Source organism: Anomaloglossus baeobatrachus, unplaced genomic scaffold, assembly GCF_048569485.1.
Source record: "Anomaloglossus baeobatrachus isolate aAnoBae1 unplaced genomic scaffold, aAnoBae1.hap1 Scaffold_428, whole genome shotgun sequence".
Classification (NCBI taxonomy): domain Eukaryota; kingdom Metazoa; phylum Chordata; class Amphibia; order Anura; family Aromobatidae; genus Anomaloglossus; species Anomaloglossus baeobatrachus.
This window is the reverse complement of record NW_027443615.1, coordinates 251,645-270,792: the sequence shown is the minus strand read 5'-3', so window position 1 is coordinate 270,792 and position 19,148 is coordinate 251,645. Positions and strand designations below refer to the sequence as shown.

Genomic DNA, 19,148 nt, shown 5'->3' with positions numbered 1-19,148 from the left:
GACCCCCACCGTCCCCAGCAGAGGACCGAGCCCCCCACCGACCCCAGCACTGGACCTCCACCGTCCCCAGCAGAGGACCGAGCCCCCCACCAACCCCAGCACTGGACCCCCACCGTCCCCAGCAGAGGAGCGAGCCCCCCACCGACCCCAGCACTGGACCCCCACCGTCCCCAGAGAGGACCGAGCCCCCCCACCCGACCCCAGCACTGGACCTCCACCGTCCCCAGCAGAGGACCGAGCCCCCCACCAACCCCAGCACTGGACCCCCACCGTCCCCAGCAGAGGAGCGAGCCCCCCACCACTGGACCCCCACCGTTCCCAGCAGAGGAGCGAGCCCCCCACTGACCCCAGCACTGGACCCCCAACATCCCCAGCAGAGGACCGAGCCCCCCCCACGACCCCAGCACTGGACCCCCACCGTCCCCAGCAGAGGAGCGAGCCCCCCACTGACCCCAGCACTGGACCCCCAACATCCCCAGCAGAGGACCGAGCCCCCCCCACGACCCCAGCACTGGACCCCCCACCGTCCCCAGCAGAGGGACCGAGCCCCCCACCGACCCCAGTAGAGGACCAAGCCCCCCACCGACCCCAGCACTGGACCCCCACCGTCCCCAGCAGACGACCCGAGCCCCCCACTGATCCCAGCACTGGACCCCCAACATCCCCAGCAGAGGACAGAGCCCCCCACTGACCCCAGCACTGGACCTCCACCGTCCCCAGCACTGGACCCCCACCGTCCCCAGCAGAGGACCGAGCCCCCCCTGACCCAAGCACTGACCACCATCCCCAGCAGAGGACCGAGACCCCCACTGACCTCAGCAGCACTGAGCCTCCCGCAAAAAAGTTCCAGACCAGGCACAGCATGAAGGTTACACACACAGTAATGAAAGATCTCCCGTTTATAACTATGAAGACACTGACCTTGGTCTGTGCAGGAAAGAGTCATCCATAGCGCGGAGTCCTGAGGTAGAGGCTGCAGCAGAAGCAGCGTCCACACATGCCGAGAAGCAGCGTCCACACATGCCGAGAAGCAGGAGGAAGTGGCGTCTCCTACGTGCAGTGTGACATTAGACCCCGCCCCCGACCACGCCTCTAACACGTGACCGTAGTGACGTCATGCCGGGAAGGAGCCTGTACACTCTAGCATCTACCATATATCCGGTGCGCGGCTCTGCAGGTGGAGGTAGGTGCAGGGTATTATATATCTAGTGTGCGGCTCTGCAGGTGGAGGTAGGTGCAGGGTATTATATATCTAGTGTGCGGCTCTGCAGGTGGAGGTAGGTGCAGGGTATTATATATCTAGTGTGCGGCTCTGCAGGTGGAGGTAGGTGCAGGGTATTATATATCTAGTGTGCGGCTCTGCAGGTGGAGGTAGGTGCAGGGTATTATATATCTAGTGTGCGGCTCTGCAGGTGGAGGTAGGTGCAGGGTATTATATATCTAGTGTGCGGCTCTGCAGGTGGAGGTAGGTGCAGGGTATTATATATCTAGTGTGCGGCTCTGCAGGTGGAGGTAGGTGCAGGGTATTATATATCTAGTGTGCGGCTCTGCAGGTGGAGGTAGGTGCAGGGTATTATATATCTAGTGTGCGGCTCTGCAGGTGGAGGTAGGTGCAGGGTATTATATATCTAGTGTGCGGCTCTGCAGGTGGAGGTAGGTGCAGGGTATTATATAGCTAGTGTTGCGGCTCTGCAGGTGGAGGTAGGTGCAGGGGTATTATATATCTAGTGTGCGGCTCTGCAGGTGGAGGTAGGTGCAGGGTATTATATATCTAGTGTGCGGCTCTGCAGGTGGAGGTAGGTGCAGGTTATTATATATCTAGTGTGCGGCTCTGCAGGTGGAGGTGGGTGCAGGGTATTATATATCTAGTGTGCGGCTCTGCAGGTGGAGGTAGGTGCTGGGTATTATATATCTAGTGTGCGGCTCTGCAGGTGGAGGTAGGTGCAGGTTATTATATATCTAGTGTGCGGCTCTGCAGGAGGAGGTAGGTGCAGGGTATTATATATCTAGTGTGCGGCTCTGCAGGAGGAGGTAGGTGCAGGGTATTATATATCTAGTGTGCGGCTCTGCAGGAGGAGGTAGGTGCAGGGTATTATATATCTAGTGTGCGGCTCTGCAGGAGGAGGTAGGTGCAGGGTATTATATATCTAGTGTGCGGCTCTGCAGGTGGAGGTAGGTGCAGGGTATTATATATCTAGTGTGCGGCTCTGCAGGGGGAGGTAGGTGCAGGGTATTATATATCTAGTGTGCGGCTCTGCAGGTGGAGGTAGGTGCAGGGTATTATATATCTAGTGTGCGGCTCTGCAGGCAGGTGGAGGTAGGTGCAGGGTATTATATATCTAGTGTGCGGCTCTGCAGGTGGAGGTAGGTGCAGGGTATTATATATCTAGTGTGCGGCTCTGCAGGTGGAGGTAGGTGCAGGGTATTATATATCTAGTGTGCGGCTCTGCAGGTGGAGGTAGGTGCAGGGTATTATATATCTAGTGTGCGGCTCTGCAGGTGGAGGTAGGTGCAGGGTATTATATATCTAGTGTGCGGCTCTGCAGGTGGAGGTAGGTGCAGGGTATTATATATCTAGTGTGCGGCTCTGCAGGTGGAGGTAGGTGCAGGGTATTATATATCTAGTGTGCGGCTCTGCAGGTGGAGGTAGGTGCAGGGTATTATATATCTAGTGTGCGGCTCTGCAGGTGGAGGTAGGTGCAGGGTATTATATATCTAGTGTGCGGCTCTGCAGGTGGAGGTAGGTGCAGGGTATTATATATCTAGTGTGCGGCTCTGCAGGTGGAGGTAGGTGCAGGGTATTATATATCTAGTGTGCGGCTCTGCAGGTGGAGGTAGGTGCAGGGTATTATATATCTAGTGTGCGGCTCTGCAGGTGGAGGTAGGTGCAGGGTATTATATATCTAGTGTGCGGCTCTGCAGGTGGAGGTAGGTGCAGGGTATTATATATCTAGTGTGCGGCTCTGCAGGTGGAGGTAGGTGCAGGGTATTATATATCTAGTGTGCGGCTCTGCAGGTGGAGGTAGGTGCAGGGTATTATATATCTAGTGTGCGGCTCTGCAGGTGGAGGTAGGTGCAGGGTATTATATATCTAGTGTGCGGCTCTGCAGGTGGAGGTAGGTGCAGGGTATTATATATCTAGTGTGCGGCTCTGCAGGTGGAGGTAGGTGCAGGGTATTATATATCTAGTGTGCGGCTCTGCAGGTGGAGGTAGGTGCAGGGTATTATATATCTAGTGTGCGGCTCTGCAGGTGGAGGTAGGTGCAGGGTATTATATATCTAGTGTGCGGCTCTGCAGGTGGAGGTAGGTGCAGGGTATTATATATCTAGTGTGCGGCTCTGCAGGTGGAGGTAGGTGCAGGGTATTATATATCTAGTGTGCGGCTCTGCAGGTGGAGGTAGGTGCAGGGTATTATATATCTAGTGTGCGGCTCTGCAGGTGGAGGTAGGTGCAGGGTATTATATATCTAGTGTGCGGCTCTGCAGGTGGAGGTAGGTGCAGGGTATTATATATCTAGTGTGCGGCTCTGCAGGTGGAGGTAGGTGCAGGGTATTATATATCTAGTGTGCGGCTCTGCAGGTGGAGGTAGGTGCAGGGTATTATATATCTAGTGTGCGGCTCTGCAGGTGGAGGTAGGTGCAGGGTATTATATATCTAGTGTGCGGCTCTGCAGGTGGAGGTAGGTGCAGGGTATTATATATCTAGTGTGCGGCTCTGCAGGTGGAGGTAGGTGCAGGGTATTATATATCTAGTGTGCGGCTCTGCAGGTGGAGGTAGGTGCAGGGTATTATATATCTAGTGTGCGGCTCTGCAGGTGGAGGTAGGTGCAGGGTATTATATATCTAGTGTGCGGCTCTGCAGGTGGAGGTAGGTGCAGGGTATTATATATCTAGTGTGCGGCTCTGCAGGTGGAGGTAGGTGCAGGGTATTATATATCTAGTGTGCGGCTCTGCAGGTGGAGGTAGGTGCAGGGTATTATATATCTAGTGTGCGGCTCTGCAGGTGGAGGTAGGTGCAGGGTATTATATATCTAGTGTGCGGCTCTGCAGGTGGAGGTAGGTGCAGGGTATTATATATCTAGTGTGCGGCTCTGCAGGTGGAGGTAGGTGCAGGGTATTATATATCTAGTGTGCGGCTCTGCAGGTGGAGGTAGGTGCAGGGTATTATATATCTAGTGTGCGGCTCTGCAGGTGGAGGTAGGTGCAGGGTATTATATATCTAGTGTGCGGCTCTGCAGGTGGAGGTAGGTGCAGGGTATTATATATCTAGTGTGCGGCTCTGCAGGTGGAGGTAGGTGCAGGGTATTATATATCTAGTGTGCGGCTCTGCAGGTGGAGGTAGGTGCAGGGTATTATATATCTAGTGTGCGGCTCTGCAGGTGGAGGTAGGTGCAGGGTATTATATATCTAGTGTGCGGCTCTGCAGGTGGAGGTAGGTGCAGGGTATTATATATCTAGTGTGCGGCTCTGCAGGTGGAGGTAGGTGCAGGGTATTATATATCTAGTGTGCGGCTCTGCAGGTGGAGGTAGGTGCAGGGTATTATATATCTAGTGTGCGGCTCTGCAGGTGGAGGTAGGTGCAGGGTATTATATATCTAGTGTGCGGCTCTGCAGGTGGAGGTAGGTGCAGGGTATTATATATCTAGTGTGCGGCTCTGCAGGTGGAGGTAGGTGCAGGGTATTATATATCTAGTGTGCGGCTCTGCAGGTGGAGGTAGGTGCAGGTTATTATATATCTAGTGTGCGGCTCTGCAGGTGGAGGTAGGTGCAGGGTATTATATATCTAGTGTGCGGCTCTGCAGGTGGAGGTAGGTGCAGGGTATTATATATCTAGTGTGCGGCTCTGCAGGTGGAGGTAGGTGCAGGGTATTATATATCTAGTGTGCGGCTCTGCAGGTGGAGGTAGGTGCAGGGTATTATATATCTAGTGTGCGGCTCTGCAGGTGGAGGTAGGTGCAGGGTATTATATATCTAGTGTGCGGCTCTGCAGGTGGAGGTAGGTGCAGGGTATTATATATCTAGTGTGCGGCTCTGCAGGTGGAGGTAGGTGCAGGTTATTATATATCTAGTGTGCGGCTCTGCAGGTGGAGGTAGGTGCAGGGTATTATATATCTAGTGTGCGGCTCTGCAGGTGGAGGTAGGTGCAGGGTATTATATATCTAGTGTGCGGCTCTGCAGGTGGAGGTAGGTGCAGGGTATTATATATCTAGTGTGCGGCTCTGCAGGTGGAGGTAGGTGCAGGGTATTATATATCTAGTGTGCGGCTCTGCAGGTGGAGGTAGGTGCAGGGTATTATATATCTAGTGTGCGGCTCTGCAGGTGGAGGTAGGTGCAGGGTATTATATATCTAGTGTGCGGCTCTGCAGGTGGAGGTAGGTGCAGGGTATTATATATCTAGTGTGCGGCTCTGCAGGTGGAGGTAGGTGCAGGGTATTATATATCTAGTGTGCGGCTCTGCAGGTGGAGGTAGGTGCAGGGTATTATATATCTAGTGTGCGGCTCTGCAGGTGGAGGTAGGTGCAGGGTATTATATATCTAGTGTGCGGCTCTGCAGGTGGAGGTAGGTGCAGGGTATTATATATCTAGTGTGCGGCTCTGCAGGTGGAGGTAGGTGCAGGGTATTATATATCTAGTGTGCGGCTCTGCAGGTGGAGGTAGGTGCAGGGTATTATATATCTAGTGTGCGGCTCTGCAGGTGGAGGTAGGTGCAGGGTATTATATATCTAGTGTGCGGCTCTGCAGGTGGAGGTAGGTGCAGGGTATTATATATCTAGTGTGCGGCTCTGCAGGTGGAGGTAGGTGCAGGGTATTATATATCTAGTGTGCGGCTCTGCAGGTGGAGGTAGGTGCAGGGTATTATATATCTAGTGTGCGGCTCTGCAGGTGGAGGTAGGTGCAGGGTCTCTATTATTTTGCTCTCCTTCATTTTCCTGTTTCTGTCGTCGTCTTTTGTTTGTTTTTATGACGACGCTGAAGTCGGTTTCTTTTTTTTTTCTGGGGTTTTTTGGGGTCTTTTTTACTGTTTTTATTTTTGTAGATTAAAACCTATCTAATCCAGTGCAGTGCGGAGCCGGATGTGAATACTCTGAAAAGCAGCAACAACAATGATAAAACTGGCACAAAAATCGGCATCAAACGCAGGGTGTTATGGAAAGGGTTAATGGCTCCGCACTGCATTGTACTTTATTATCGTTATTTTTTGTGTTGTTTAACCTGTAAAAAAAACCATCCAAATAAGAAACCGACTTCAGCCTCGAGATTTTATTGCTGATGTCGAGTGATACTGGTGGGAAAATAATGGAAATGTCTGTTATTACCACATATATACCCTTCCCCCCGCAGTGACTGACAGCCGCTCAGCATTAGAACCTGCTGTCAGTCAGTGCTGAGAGCGCGTATACAACCACTGATCACTGTATACTGAGCAATGACTAAAACCTCATCGGGGCCATCCCTATGACTGAAAGCCGGACACTGTCATATTATATGTTTATGACCACATGTAAATATTTCTTAGCTATTTTGTAACACTTATTATTTTGTATATATGGCTGATTTTTACCTGATAATAACAGAGATTTGGATTGACAGTGGTATTTTCCTATATTTCACATATTCGGGGGGGGGGGGGGGGGGGATTAGTTCGGTATTTTCATTTTACTTCCCTTGTAACTGGGGCTGATATAATGACTCAGCAGTGACCATATCCTCTGTGTATGGGGGAGAAGGCACCGACAGCTCTTTCTATTCTGTTTCCTGGAAACCGTGAAAATAAGCCCCAGTAGGATTTTTGGAGCTTTTTTTACTATACTTAACCCCTTCAGCCCCCAGCCTGTTTTCACCTTAAAGACCCAGCCATTTTTTGCAATTCTGACCAGTGTCACTTTGACAGGTTATAACTCTGGAACGCTTCAACGGATCCTGACGATTCTGACATTGTTTTTCGTGACATATTGTACTTCATGTCAGTGGTAAATTTAGGCCGATATGTTTTGCGTTTATTTGTGAAAATTTTGGAAATTTGGCGAAGATTTTTAAAATTTCGCAATTTTCAAAATTTGACATTTTATGCCCATAAATCTGAGAGATATGTCGCACAAAATAGTTACTATATAACATTTCCAACTTGTCTACTTTACACCAGCGCAATTTTCAAAATAATTTTTTTTTTTCGTTAGGAAGTTAGAAGGGTTCAAAGTTCATCAGCAATTTTTCATTTTTTCAACAAAATTTAAAAAAATATTTTTTAGGTACCACATCACATTTGGAGTGACTTTGAGAGGCGTAAGGGACAGAAAATACCCAAAAGTGACCCCATTCTAAAATCTGCACACCTCACACTGCTCAAAACTACATCCAAGAAGTTTATTAACCCTTTAGGAGCTTTACAGCAACCAAAGCAATGTGGAAGGAAAAAATGAAAATTTTACTTTTTTACACAAAAATGTTACTTTAGCCATAAAATTTAGCATTTTCACAAGGGTATCAGGAAAAATGCACCATACAATTAATTGTGCAATTTCTCCTGAGTACACTGATATCTCATATGTGGGGGAAATCAATTGTTTGGGCACATAGCAGGGCTCAGAAAAGAAGGAGCATCATTTGAATTTTTGAAAGCAAAATTGTCTGGAATAATTAGCGGATGCGATGTTGCGTTTGAGGTGCCTAAACAATGGAGCTCCCCACAAGTGACCCCATTTTGGAAACTAAACCCCTCATGGAATTTATCTAGATGTTTATTGAGCACTTTGAACCTCTGGGGGCTTCACAAAAGTTAATAACTTTGAGCCGTGAAAATAAAAAAAAAAAATTACCTCAAAATTGTTACTTCAACCAAGTAGCTTTTTTTTACAAGGGTATCAGGAAAAATTGTAACATAAAATGTATGGTGTATTTTCTCCTGAGTACACAGATACCTCATATGTGGTGGAAATCAAATGTTTGGGCGCACAGCAGGGCTCGGAAGGCTAGGAGTGTCATTTGACTTTTCAAACGCAAAATTGTCTGGAATCGTTAGCAGATGCCATGTTGTGTTTGAAGACCCTCTGAGGTGCCTAAACAATGGAGCTCCCCCACAAGTGACCCCATTTTGGAAACTAGACCCCTCATAGAATTTATCTAGATGTTTACTGAACACTTTCAACCCCTGGAGGCTTCACAAAAGTTTAGAATGTTCAGCTGTGAAAATATATATATATTTTTTTTACCATGAAATTGTTATTTCAAACAGGTAGTTTTTTTTTCCACAAGGGTATCAGGAAAAAATGCACCATAAAATGTATTGTGCAATTTCTCCTGAGTACACAGATACCTCATATGTGGTGGAAAGTAATTGTTTGGGCACACGGCGGGGCTCAGAAGAGAAGGAGCGCCATTTCACAGCAAAATTGGTTGGAATTATTAGCGTACGCCATGTTGCGTTTGGAGACCCCCTGAGGTGCCTAAACAATGGAGCTCCCCCACAAGTGACCTCATTTTGGAAACTAGACCCCCCATGGCATAAATCTAGATGGGTAATAAGCACTTCTTCATACATTGAGGCATAAAAACAAAAAAAGTACTTTTTTTTCCACAAAAATGTTATTTTAGGCTCAATTTTTTAATTTTTACAGGGGTAACAGGATAAAATGGACCTCAAAATTTGTTGGGCAATTTGTTCTGAGTACGCTGATACCTCATATGTGGCAGAAAACCACTGTTTGGGCGCACGGCAGAGCTCCAGAGGGAAGGACCGTCATTTGACTTTTTAAATGGAAAATTAGCTGGAATCGTTAGCCGCACCATGTTGCATTTGTAGATCCCCCTGATGTGCCCAAACAGTGGTGCTCCCCCACATGTGACCCCACGTTGTAAACTAGACCCCCCCCCATACAAAAAAATATTAGTTTGGTGAAATAAAAAATACAGACGTCAGTAAAAAAAAAATAAAAATAAATATATATATATATATATATATGAGCGCCTGCAACTGACACTAAAGCAGGCTTTACATGCTACGATATTGCTAGCAATTGCTAGCGATATCGTACGCAAAAGCACCTGCCCCCGTCGTGCATGCAATTTCGTGTGATCGCTGCCGCAGCGAACATTATCACTACGGCAGCGTCACACGCACTTACCTGGTCGGCGTCGTCGCTGTGACTGCCGAACAATCCCTCCTTCAAGGGGGAGGGACGTTCGGCATCACAGCGACGTCACCGCGACGTCACTAAGCGGATCAAATCAAATCAATCAAAGCGGAGGGGCGGAGATGAGTGGGACGTAACATCCCGCCCACCTCCTTCCTTCCGTATTGCGGCCTGCGGCAGGTAAGGAGACGTTCCTCGCTCCTGTGGTGTCACACACAGCGATGTGTGCTGCCGCAGGAGCGACGAACAACATCGATAAGCGACCATTACCGATTTTTGGTTTTGGGACGACCTCTCCATGGTGAACGATTTTCACCATTTTTGAGGTCGCTTAAGGTTGCTGGTGTCACACGCTGCGATATCGTTAATGACGCCAGATGTGCGCCACTAACAACGTGACCCCGACAATAAAACATTAACGATATCGTAGCGTGTAAAGCCCCATTAAGGCAAGTGCCACACGTGAGAGCGATGCACAAATCTCGCATCGCATCACCCGACACAGCCGCACACTCCTGTCTGGAAGAGAGCGACCGTGTCGGATGATGCTTTGTGAGACTTGTGCATCGCTCTCATGTGTGGCACTGGGCTGATCCTTACAATATTCAGTAAAAAATACTGTAGTTGACGATTACTACAGTATAATTTTACTGGCCCTAAACTAAGTTTATTTGTATTTCTTTCTTAGTTTACAAAAAAAAAATCAGGACGCACGCATGGATGTGCTGGAAAAAGGGGGGGGACTAGGTGGGATGGAAAAAAAGATGGATGGAGGATGGAAGAGGGTGCAATGGATGCAGGAGCAGCGGAGGATGGGTGGAGGGCGCGGCGGATGGAGGAGTGGCGGAGGATGGGTAAGGGCGCAACGGATACAAAAGCGGCGGAGGGTGGAAGGGGAGTGGGAGATGAAATTGGGGATAGCTACCTTACAGAATGGATCTAGGCAGCAGTATTGCAGCAGATCCAGAAGGGGGAGAGGTGGGAGAGGGGGAAGAGGATTAAGGGGATGGGAGACAGCAGACTGATGGGGGAGTGAGGTGGCAAATGCAGGGGGGCAGCGGCAGATGGGGAAAGTGCTGTGGCTAATGGGGAGAGTGCGGTGGCTGATGCGGAGAGTGCGGTGGCTGATGGGAGGAGTGGAGTGGCTGATGGGGGGAGTGGGGTGGCTGATGGGGGGAGTGGGGTGGCTGATGGGGGGAGTGGGGTGGCTGATGGGGGGAGTGCTGTGGCTGATGGGGGGAGTGCTGTGGCTGATGGGGAGAGTGCTGTGGCTGATGGGGGAGAGTGCTGTGGCTGATGGGGAGAGTGCTGTGGCTGATGGGGAGAGTGCTGTGGCTGATGGGGAGAGTGCTGTGGCTGATGGGGAGAGTGCTGTGGCTGATGGGGAGAGTGCGGTGGCTGATGGGGAGAGTGCGGTGGCTGATGGGGAGAGTGCGGTGGCTGATGGGGAGAGTGCGGTGGCTGATGGGGAGAGTGCGGTGGCTGATGGGGAGAGTGCGGTGGCTGATGGGGAGAGTGCGGTGGCTGATGGGGAGAGTGTTGTGGCTCATGGGGAGAGTGCAGTGGCTGATGGGGGAGTGGAGGCGGCGCAGCGGCGGATACCAGGAGGCAGCAGAAAGAAAGCAGCGGCGTCAGATGCAGGGGGGCGCAGCGGGAGGAGAGTAGCGGCGTCACATGCAGGGGCACAGCGGGAGAGTAGCGGCATCACATGCAGGAGCGCAGTGGGAGAGTAGCGGCGTCACATGCAGGGGCGCAGCAGCAGAGTAGCGGTGTCACATGCAGGGGCTCAGTGGGAGAGTAGCGGCGTCACATGCAGGGGCGCAGCGGGAGAGTAGCGGCGTCACACGCAGGGGCGCAGCGGGAGAGTAGCGGCATCACATGCAGGGGCGCAGTGGGAGAGAAGCTGCCTCACATGCAGGGGTGGCAGCGGGAGAGCAGGGGCGAAGCAGATGGAGGAGGGCAACGGTGGATCGGGGGCTGTGACTCACAGATGGGCACCCGCAGGGATCGCTCTCCTCAGATTCCACGGAGGGAGAAGCTGAGGAGAGCGATCTCCTACAGCTCACCCAGTCCCAGATGCACGGTGCTTGGAGAGATCGGTCACAAGGCCGATCTCTCCAATCAAAGCTGGGGGCGGGTGCAGCAAAGCTCACTCAGCTCCAGCCAATGGCCAGTGCTACAGCTGCACTGACCATAGCTGGATTTAAAGGGAACCTGTCAGCAGAAATTTCCCCTAAAACCTAACAGATTCCCCCTCTGCAGCTCCTGGGCTGCATTCTAGAAAGGTCCCTGTTATTATTGTGCCCCCTTTCTGACCAAAAAAAAGAGTTTATAAAGTGGTACCTTTTTGGCTTCGGATTCTATAAATGTGACACGGGGGCGGGCTGCCTGATGGCCGTTATTCTGCCCCCTGGTCCTGTATGCCGCCCCCATCGCTGATTTCCATACTTGTGGACGCCGCCCACTGCTCCAGCCATCCCCGCGCATGCCCAGTGCCCATCTCTCGTGGATGAGCACTGTGCCCAGTGTCACCGCTGGTGACGTGCGCGCAGGGTTTAGATTATGGGCGGTGCTGTGATGTTTATTACCAAGCAACCGCCCATAATCGTGAGACCGCGCTTTCCCCCCTCGGCCTGCTTCGTTCTGCGCACGCGCGCTGCTGCTGACCTCACGTCACCTCCTTCCCATCTTGCCCTGAGGCAGGAAATAGATGGGAAGGAGGTGACGTGGGGTCAGCAGCACCGCGCTTGCGCAGAATGAAGGACGCCGAGGGGGAAAGCGCGGTCCCGCGATTATGGGCGGTGCTGTGATGTTTATTACCAAGCAACCGCCCATAATCTAAACCCTGCGCGCATGTCACCAGCGGTGACACTGGGCAGTGCTCATCCACGAGAGATGGGCACTGGGCATGCGCGGGGATGGCTGGAGCAGTGGGCGGCGTCCACAAGTATGGAAATCAGCGATGGGGGCGGCATACAGGACCAGGGGGCATAATAACGGCCATCAGGCAGCCCGCCCCCGTGTCACATTTATAGAATCCGAAGCCAAAAAGGTACCACTTTATAAACTCTTTTTTTTGGTCAGAAAGGGGGCACAATAATAACAGGGACCTTTCTAGAATGCAGCCCAGGAGCTGCAGAGGGGGAATCTGTTAGGTTTTAGGGGAAATTTCTGCTGACAGGTTCCCTTTAAATGCTTCAGCCATTTCCAATGGCTGAAACATTACACTGGCTGTGATTGGCTGAGTGGCGTTCGTCAGCCAATCACAGCCTCCGTAGGTCCGGGAAGGAGACACCACCCCTCCTGAGGTCAGGTACAAGTCCTCTCTTTCCCGAATCTACAGTTTTTGAAAACCGATCGCGGACACCGGGGCTTCGGGGGTCGCAATTTCGCCATGACGGATGTATCCGTCATGGGTCTTTAAGTACCAGGGCACCATGACGGATACATCCGTCAAAAGTCGTGAAGGGGTTAATATATAAGATAAGATACGGACCTGGATAGTACAATATTACAAAAAGATCTGGATAAGATGTCAGAATGGGCAGATACTTGGCAAATGAGATTTAATGTTGATAAATGTAAAGTAATGCACCTAGGACGGAGTAATCCTATAGCTGCGTATACATTAAATGGAAGTAAACTCGGGACTACAGAACAGGAGAAGGACTTGGGTATTCTCATTACAAATAAGCTGAGCAGCAGCACTCAATGTCAGGCAGCAGCTGCTAAAGCAAACAAGATTTTAGGGTGTATAAAAAGAGAGATTAGATCCCGCGATCCCAACGTATTGTTACCCCTCTATAAATCACTTGTAAGGCCACATCTGGAATACGGGATCCAGTTTTGGGCTCCACATTTTAAAAAGGACATTCAGAAGTTAGAGTCAGTTCAAAGGCGGGCAACTAGACTATTACAAGGAATGGAAGGCCTCCCATATGATGACAGGTTGAAAAAGTTAGATATGTTTAGCTTAGAAAAAAGACGTCTCAGAGGAGATCTCATTTATATGTATAAATACATGTGTGGTCAATATAAAGGACTGGCACATGACTTATTTCTTCCAAAGACAGTACTAAGGACCAGGGGGGCACTCACTGCGAGTGGAAGAAAAGCGATTCCGACAGCTAAATAGGAAAGGGTTCTTTACAGTTAGAGCAGTCAGACTGTGGAATGCCGACCACAAGAGGTAGTAATGGCAGATACTATAACAGCTTTTAAAAAAGGGCTGGATGATTTCCTCAGTACACAAAACATTGTTGGTTATAAATGACTTAGTGACCAAATGTAGAACTGGTGGAGGAAGGTTGAACTAGATGGACCTAGGTCTTTTTTCAACCTAAGTAACTATGTAACGATAAACTTTATTGATCCCACAGTGGGGAAATTTGCACATTACTGCAGCTCAAGGAGAGGGTGGGATAGAATAAAGAAAAAAAGATAAAAACACTATACACATGTGATATATAACAATGTACAGTACAGACCAAAAGTTTGGACACACCTTCTCATTCAGAGAGTTTTCTTTATTTTCATGACTCTAAAAATTGTGGAGTCACATTGAAGGCATCAAAACTATGAATTAACACATGCGGAATGAAATACTTAAAAAAGTGTGAAACAACTGAAAATATGTCTTATATTCTAGGTTCTTCAAAATAGCCACCTTTTGCTTTGATTACTACTTTGCACACTCTTGGCATTCTCTTGATGAGCTTCAAGAGGTAGTCACTGGAAATGGTTTTCCAACAGTCTTGAAGGAGTTTCCAGAGATGCTTAGCACTTGTTGGCCCTTTTGCCTTCACTCTGTGGTCCAGCTCACCCCAAACCATCTCGATTGAGTTCAGGTCTGGTGAATGTGGAGACCAGGTCATCTAGGGTAGCACCCCATCACTCTCCTTCTTAGTCAAATAGCCCTTACACAGCCTGGAGGTGTGTTTGGGGTCATTGTCCTGTTGAAAAATAAATGATGGCCCAACTAAGTGCAAACCGGATGGAATAGCACGCCGCTGCAAGATGCTGTGGTAGTCATGCTGGTTCTGTATGCCTTCAATTTTAAATAAATCCCCAACAGTGTCACCAGCAAAGCACCCCCACACCATCACACCTCTTCCTCCATGCTTCATGGTGGGAACCAGGCATTTAGAGTCCATCCGTTCACCTTTTCTACAAAGACACGGTGGTTGGATCCAAAGAGCTCAAATTTGGATTCATCAGACCAAAGCACAGATTTCCACTGGTCTAATGTCCATTCCTTGTGTCCAAACAAGTCTCTTCTGCTTGTCGTCTGTCCTTAGCAGTGGTTTCCTAGCAGCTATTTTACCATGAAGGCCTGCTGCACAAAGACTCCTCTTAATAGTTGTTCTAGAGATGAGAAGGTGTGTCCAAACTTTTGGTCTGTACTGTACCTATACCTAACACAGCAAATAAATATATGTATATGAAGGTGCATATTAGTGATGGCAGTGTAGGTGAATTATCTAATTGAATGATAACATCATGATGTGTTATACAGTCTAACTGCAGTTGGAATGAAGGACCTACGGAAGCCCTCCGTCCTGCAGCGAGGATGTTTAAGTCTCTGACTGAAGGAGCTGCTCAGGCCCCCCACGGTTTCATGCAGAGGGTGGAGGGGGGTTTTCATGATGGCTGTCAGCTTTGCTAACATCCTCCTCTCACCCACCACAACCACAGGCTCCAGAAGACATCCAAGCACAGAGCTTGACCTCCGTATCAATTTGTCAATTTTGTTCCTGTCCTTTTCAGTACATCCAGCCCCCCAGTAGACCACTCCATAAAAAAGGGCAGATGCTACCACCGTGTCGTAGAATGTCTTTAACAGAGTCCTGCAGACACCGAGGGACCTCAGCCTCCTCAGTAGGTGGAGTCGACTCTGGCCCTTCTTATACAGGACGTCTGTGTTCGTAGTCCAGTCCATCTTATTGTTGAGGTGAACACCCAGGTACTTTTAAGAGTCCACTGTCTCAACAACTTTTCCCTGGATGTTCACCGGTGCTGTAGGGGGTGACTTCCTCCTAAGGTATATGACCATCTCCTTCGTCTTGCAGGCATTTACTTGAAGAGCGTTGGTCTCACACCAGCCAACAAAGTCACAGATGACACCCCTGTATTCCTAGTCATTCCTGTCTGATACGCATCCAATGATGGCCGTATCATCCGAGAACTTCTGAAAGTGGCAGTGGTCCGAGTTATACCTGAAGTCTGACGTGTACAAACTGAACAGAAAGAGTGAGAGGACCGTGCCCTGTGGTGCCCCTGTGCTGCAGACTACCACATAAGACACACAGTCGTGAAGCCTCACATGCTGTGGTCTGTTGGTGAGGTAGTCGATCGTCCATGCTGTCAGCTGCTTGTCCACTCTGGCTCCCTCCAGCTTCCCTCTCAGCAGAGCAGGCCGGATGGTGTTGAAAGCACTGTAGAAGTCAAAGAACGTGACCCTCACAGTGTTTCCTGCTTACTCTAGGTGAGAGAGACATCGGTGCTGCAGGTAGATGACAGCGTCCTCCACCCCGATGCCATGCTGGTAGGCGAACTGCAGGGGATCCAGCGCTGGGCTCACCACAGGACCCTACTGCAAAAATAAGCCATACTTGCGATCACATAGAAAAGTGTCCAAGCAGCTAAAAAAGTTAAAGAATACGGCAGGACTCGTATGAAAGAAAGCAGACACCCCCAAAAGAAACCAAATCCCCCCAAAAAAAACAAAAATCGCACTTACCAGATCCCAAACAATTACAGTTGGCAAGTACTGATGGTGGATGGGCTCTCACACAGAGATCTGTGTCACTGTCAGTTCCCTGACAGCTGTTCCAGCTGCACTGCACCGCAGAGCTGTGTATACAGTGACAGAGAAGGCAGAGGCAGTAATAAACAGTCTCTGCCTTATGTAGAGATTTCCTCTCCATTGCTACATGTTTGTTTATGCGCTGCTATGTAACGACATTGTAGAACATCACTGCAGAGTAGGAGTCAGATGGCACAGACGTGTAAAGTCTATGAACAGTCCGAAACCAGTTTAAAATATCTAAACTTTTTTTATTTACATAGTTCTTCAAGTTTAGGAGTGAAATATACTGTAACGTGGGCACATTTTGTAATTGGGTTAACTTTCACTATTTTGCTCCATTCATACAAGAAATGGGTGGTAAATTTTGTGCGTCAGCGAGTGCACCGATCCGTACGCCATGTGCGGGCCCCTCTTCTTCCGTTAGAAACAAGAATACATTGAATCCTAATTCCAATGCCCTGTTAACCGAAAAACTGGGAAATTATTTGTTTTTGTACTTTCTTATTTTCCTACTTTTATTCCGGGAGCAATTACGCTTTTATTTTTCCGCTCACATTTCCGTATGAAGAATTGTTTTTTTTATCATAAAGATAATGTGCTACTTTTAGGGTGGTGTCACACATAGCGACGCAGCAGCGATCAAGACCAGCGATCTGACCTTATCAGGTCAGGTTACGCGTGGAAGCGTAACTAGTAAATATCAGGTAACCAAGGAAAGCACTTCTCTTGGTTACCTGATATTTACCTTAGTTACTAGCGTCCGCCGCTCTCACGTTGCCACTGCCGGCTCCCTGTTCCCTGCACTCCTAGCCAGAGTACATATCGGGTTAGATACCCGATGTGTACTCCAGCTACGTGTGCAGGGAGCAGGGAGCCGGCACTGGCAGCGTGAGAGCGGCGGACGCTAGTAACTAAGGTAAAAATTGGGTAACCAAGGAAAGGGCTTCTTGGTTACCAGATGTTTACCGTGGTTATAGCTTACCGCATGCTGCCAGAAGCCGGCTCCCTGCTCGCTTCAGTTCATCTCTCTCGCTGTCACACACAGTGATGTGTTCTTCACAGCGGGAGAGCAATGTCCAAAAAATGAAGCAGGACATTCAGCAACGACCGGCGACCTCACAGCAGGGGCCAGGTCGTTGCTGGATGTCACACACAGCGACAGCGACGGGATGTCGCTGCTACGTCACAGAAAATGGTGACTTAGCAGCGACGTTGTCATCGTCGCTATGTGTGATACCACCTTTACAGTTGTACTATTTACATAGCACATTTCATGATATTTTTTTTTACTACCCAAATGATATCTCACCTCCCTTATCTCCACTAATTTTCCATATAGGCTCATCTCCTTCCCATTCAAGTCCTTATAATATCGGATCTTCTCAGTGATTTTATTCTGTTTCAGAAAATTTCTTAACAAGGATGGATATGGACAGGGACAAGATGGCGGAGAGGATATTACACCTCACCCTAGAGATCCTCTTCCGGCTTACTGGAGAGGTGAGAGATTCTGATGACGTCACTGTCACGAACCACCGGGGGGGTCACTCAGAAATCCCCCGCGCTGGCTACCAGTACGTCACAATCGGGGGGTAACAAGTGGGGGTCACCCCTCCTTTATACCTCCCGACCGACAGACAGAGCACGTGACGCGCTCTCTAGCGCCCCTCTTATAGTCAGGCCAATTATGGAATTGCCCGACAATAAGCAAGGAGGCCGCTATACTACTTATGCCGATTATTGAAGGGTCCCCGGTGAGAGTAAGGTATATATTCCCCCGACCTCCGCGGGCGGAATATATAAAATCTCCCCGAATCTCACTGGCCTCCCCACAATAATCCTTGGCACAATTCGCTGCCACCAACCGATTTACGGTAACTATTAGCCGAACACACAGACGTGGGATTCAAGATCGAGATAACAGAACAGCCCAAGATTAATTATATAATTTAATCAGCCTAAAGCACACTAGAACTACAATATATACAATAGGGAATCTACAGAATATACATATGTCAGAGTACAGTTACAATCAAAGCATGGGTTACAAACAGGCATACACAGTTCCAGCAGTTACCTTGTTGCGTCTGGCCACAGGGGGGCGCTGTACCCAGGTTTCTAGGATCCTTCCCACAGATGTTTCCTACACGTGCCCCCAGCGAAAAGAACACTGGAAAATGGCCGAAGTAGGGTTATCAACCTGGGCAAATCCAGGTCCCCTCCTACCTTAGTGACCTCAGAGGGAGCACTGCTCCACCCCTGGCTTGAGTTATGGACAATCCACAACATGGAATATGGGCCATAACTTTGCCTGGGAGCGTCGTAGGCGGACGCCAATGCTCTCATTGTGACAGTTATGAATTTAGCTACAGAACGAGGGGACTCATGACCTGTCTGCCAGTTCCCCATTGGCTGATATCACGCCTGGGGCATTTCCCAATGTCCTGCTCCCATAAAAAGGGTGTGCCGGCATCGTCCGCATGCGGAGACACCATTTTTATGGTTGCCATATTTATCGGAAATATGGCTTGCGAGATATGAACCATTTTTTACTGGAGTCGTTCTGTCTGGCTATTTCCATAGCCTTGCTAATGAGATACAACTCTTGTTACAGGGTGACGGCAGGGAGTCATCCTGTGTCCATTGTTCCCACACCACCTCATCTCCATATCACAGGACATGGCCATGGGATTTGTTGCTAAACCAGTTGTGTGAAGGAAAGGGGGGGTGACACCAGGAGAGGGCTTCCTGACATACTTGAATATCATGATTTATCGTCATATCTCCGGATTTACCTCACACCTCCCCCCTTTTGAGGGCGCTAGGGGGCAGCACACTCCGGTGTTCCCCCGTGCGCCCGTCCGCGACCTCTCCTTGTCGGGACAGCCCGTCTGCGTTACCGTGGTCACGGCCCCTTTTGTGGCGAATGGTGAAGTTGTATTGCTGGAGCGCAAGGCTCCATCGCAACAATCGCCCATTCGTCCCAGAGACGGTGTGCAACCAGCTGAGGGGATTGTGGTCCGTCTCCACGATGAAGTGGCGCCCGTATAGATAGGGTTGCAGACGCTGCAGGGCCCACACTATGGCCAGGCACTCCTTCTCCATCGTGGAATAGGCAACTTCCCTTGGTAACAGCTTCCTGCTCAGGTACAAGACTGGGTGCTCTTGGCTCGCAGAGTCCACCTGGCTGAGCACCGCACCGAGGCCGA

At 49.7% G+C, this 19,148-nt stretch overlaps 1 protein-coding gene across 1 annotated transcript in view; it reads left to right on the top strand.

Moving 5' to 3' along the window:
• The first annotated feature begins 1,105 nt into the window (after positions 1–1,105).
• LOC142279228 (uncharacterized) overlaps positions 1,106–19,148 on the top strand; it is a 31,536-nt gene continuing 13,493 nt past the window's right edge. The window contains exon 1 of the mRNA XM_075332676.1: positions 1,106–1,183. The gene's annotated coding sequence lies outside the window, so the exon portion shown is untranslated. The remainder of the gene's footprint in view (positions 1,184–19,148) is intronic.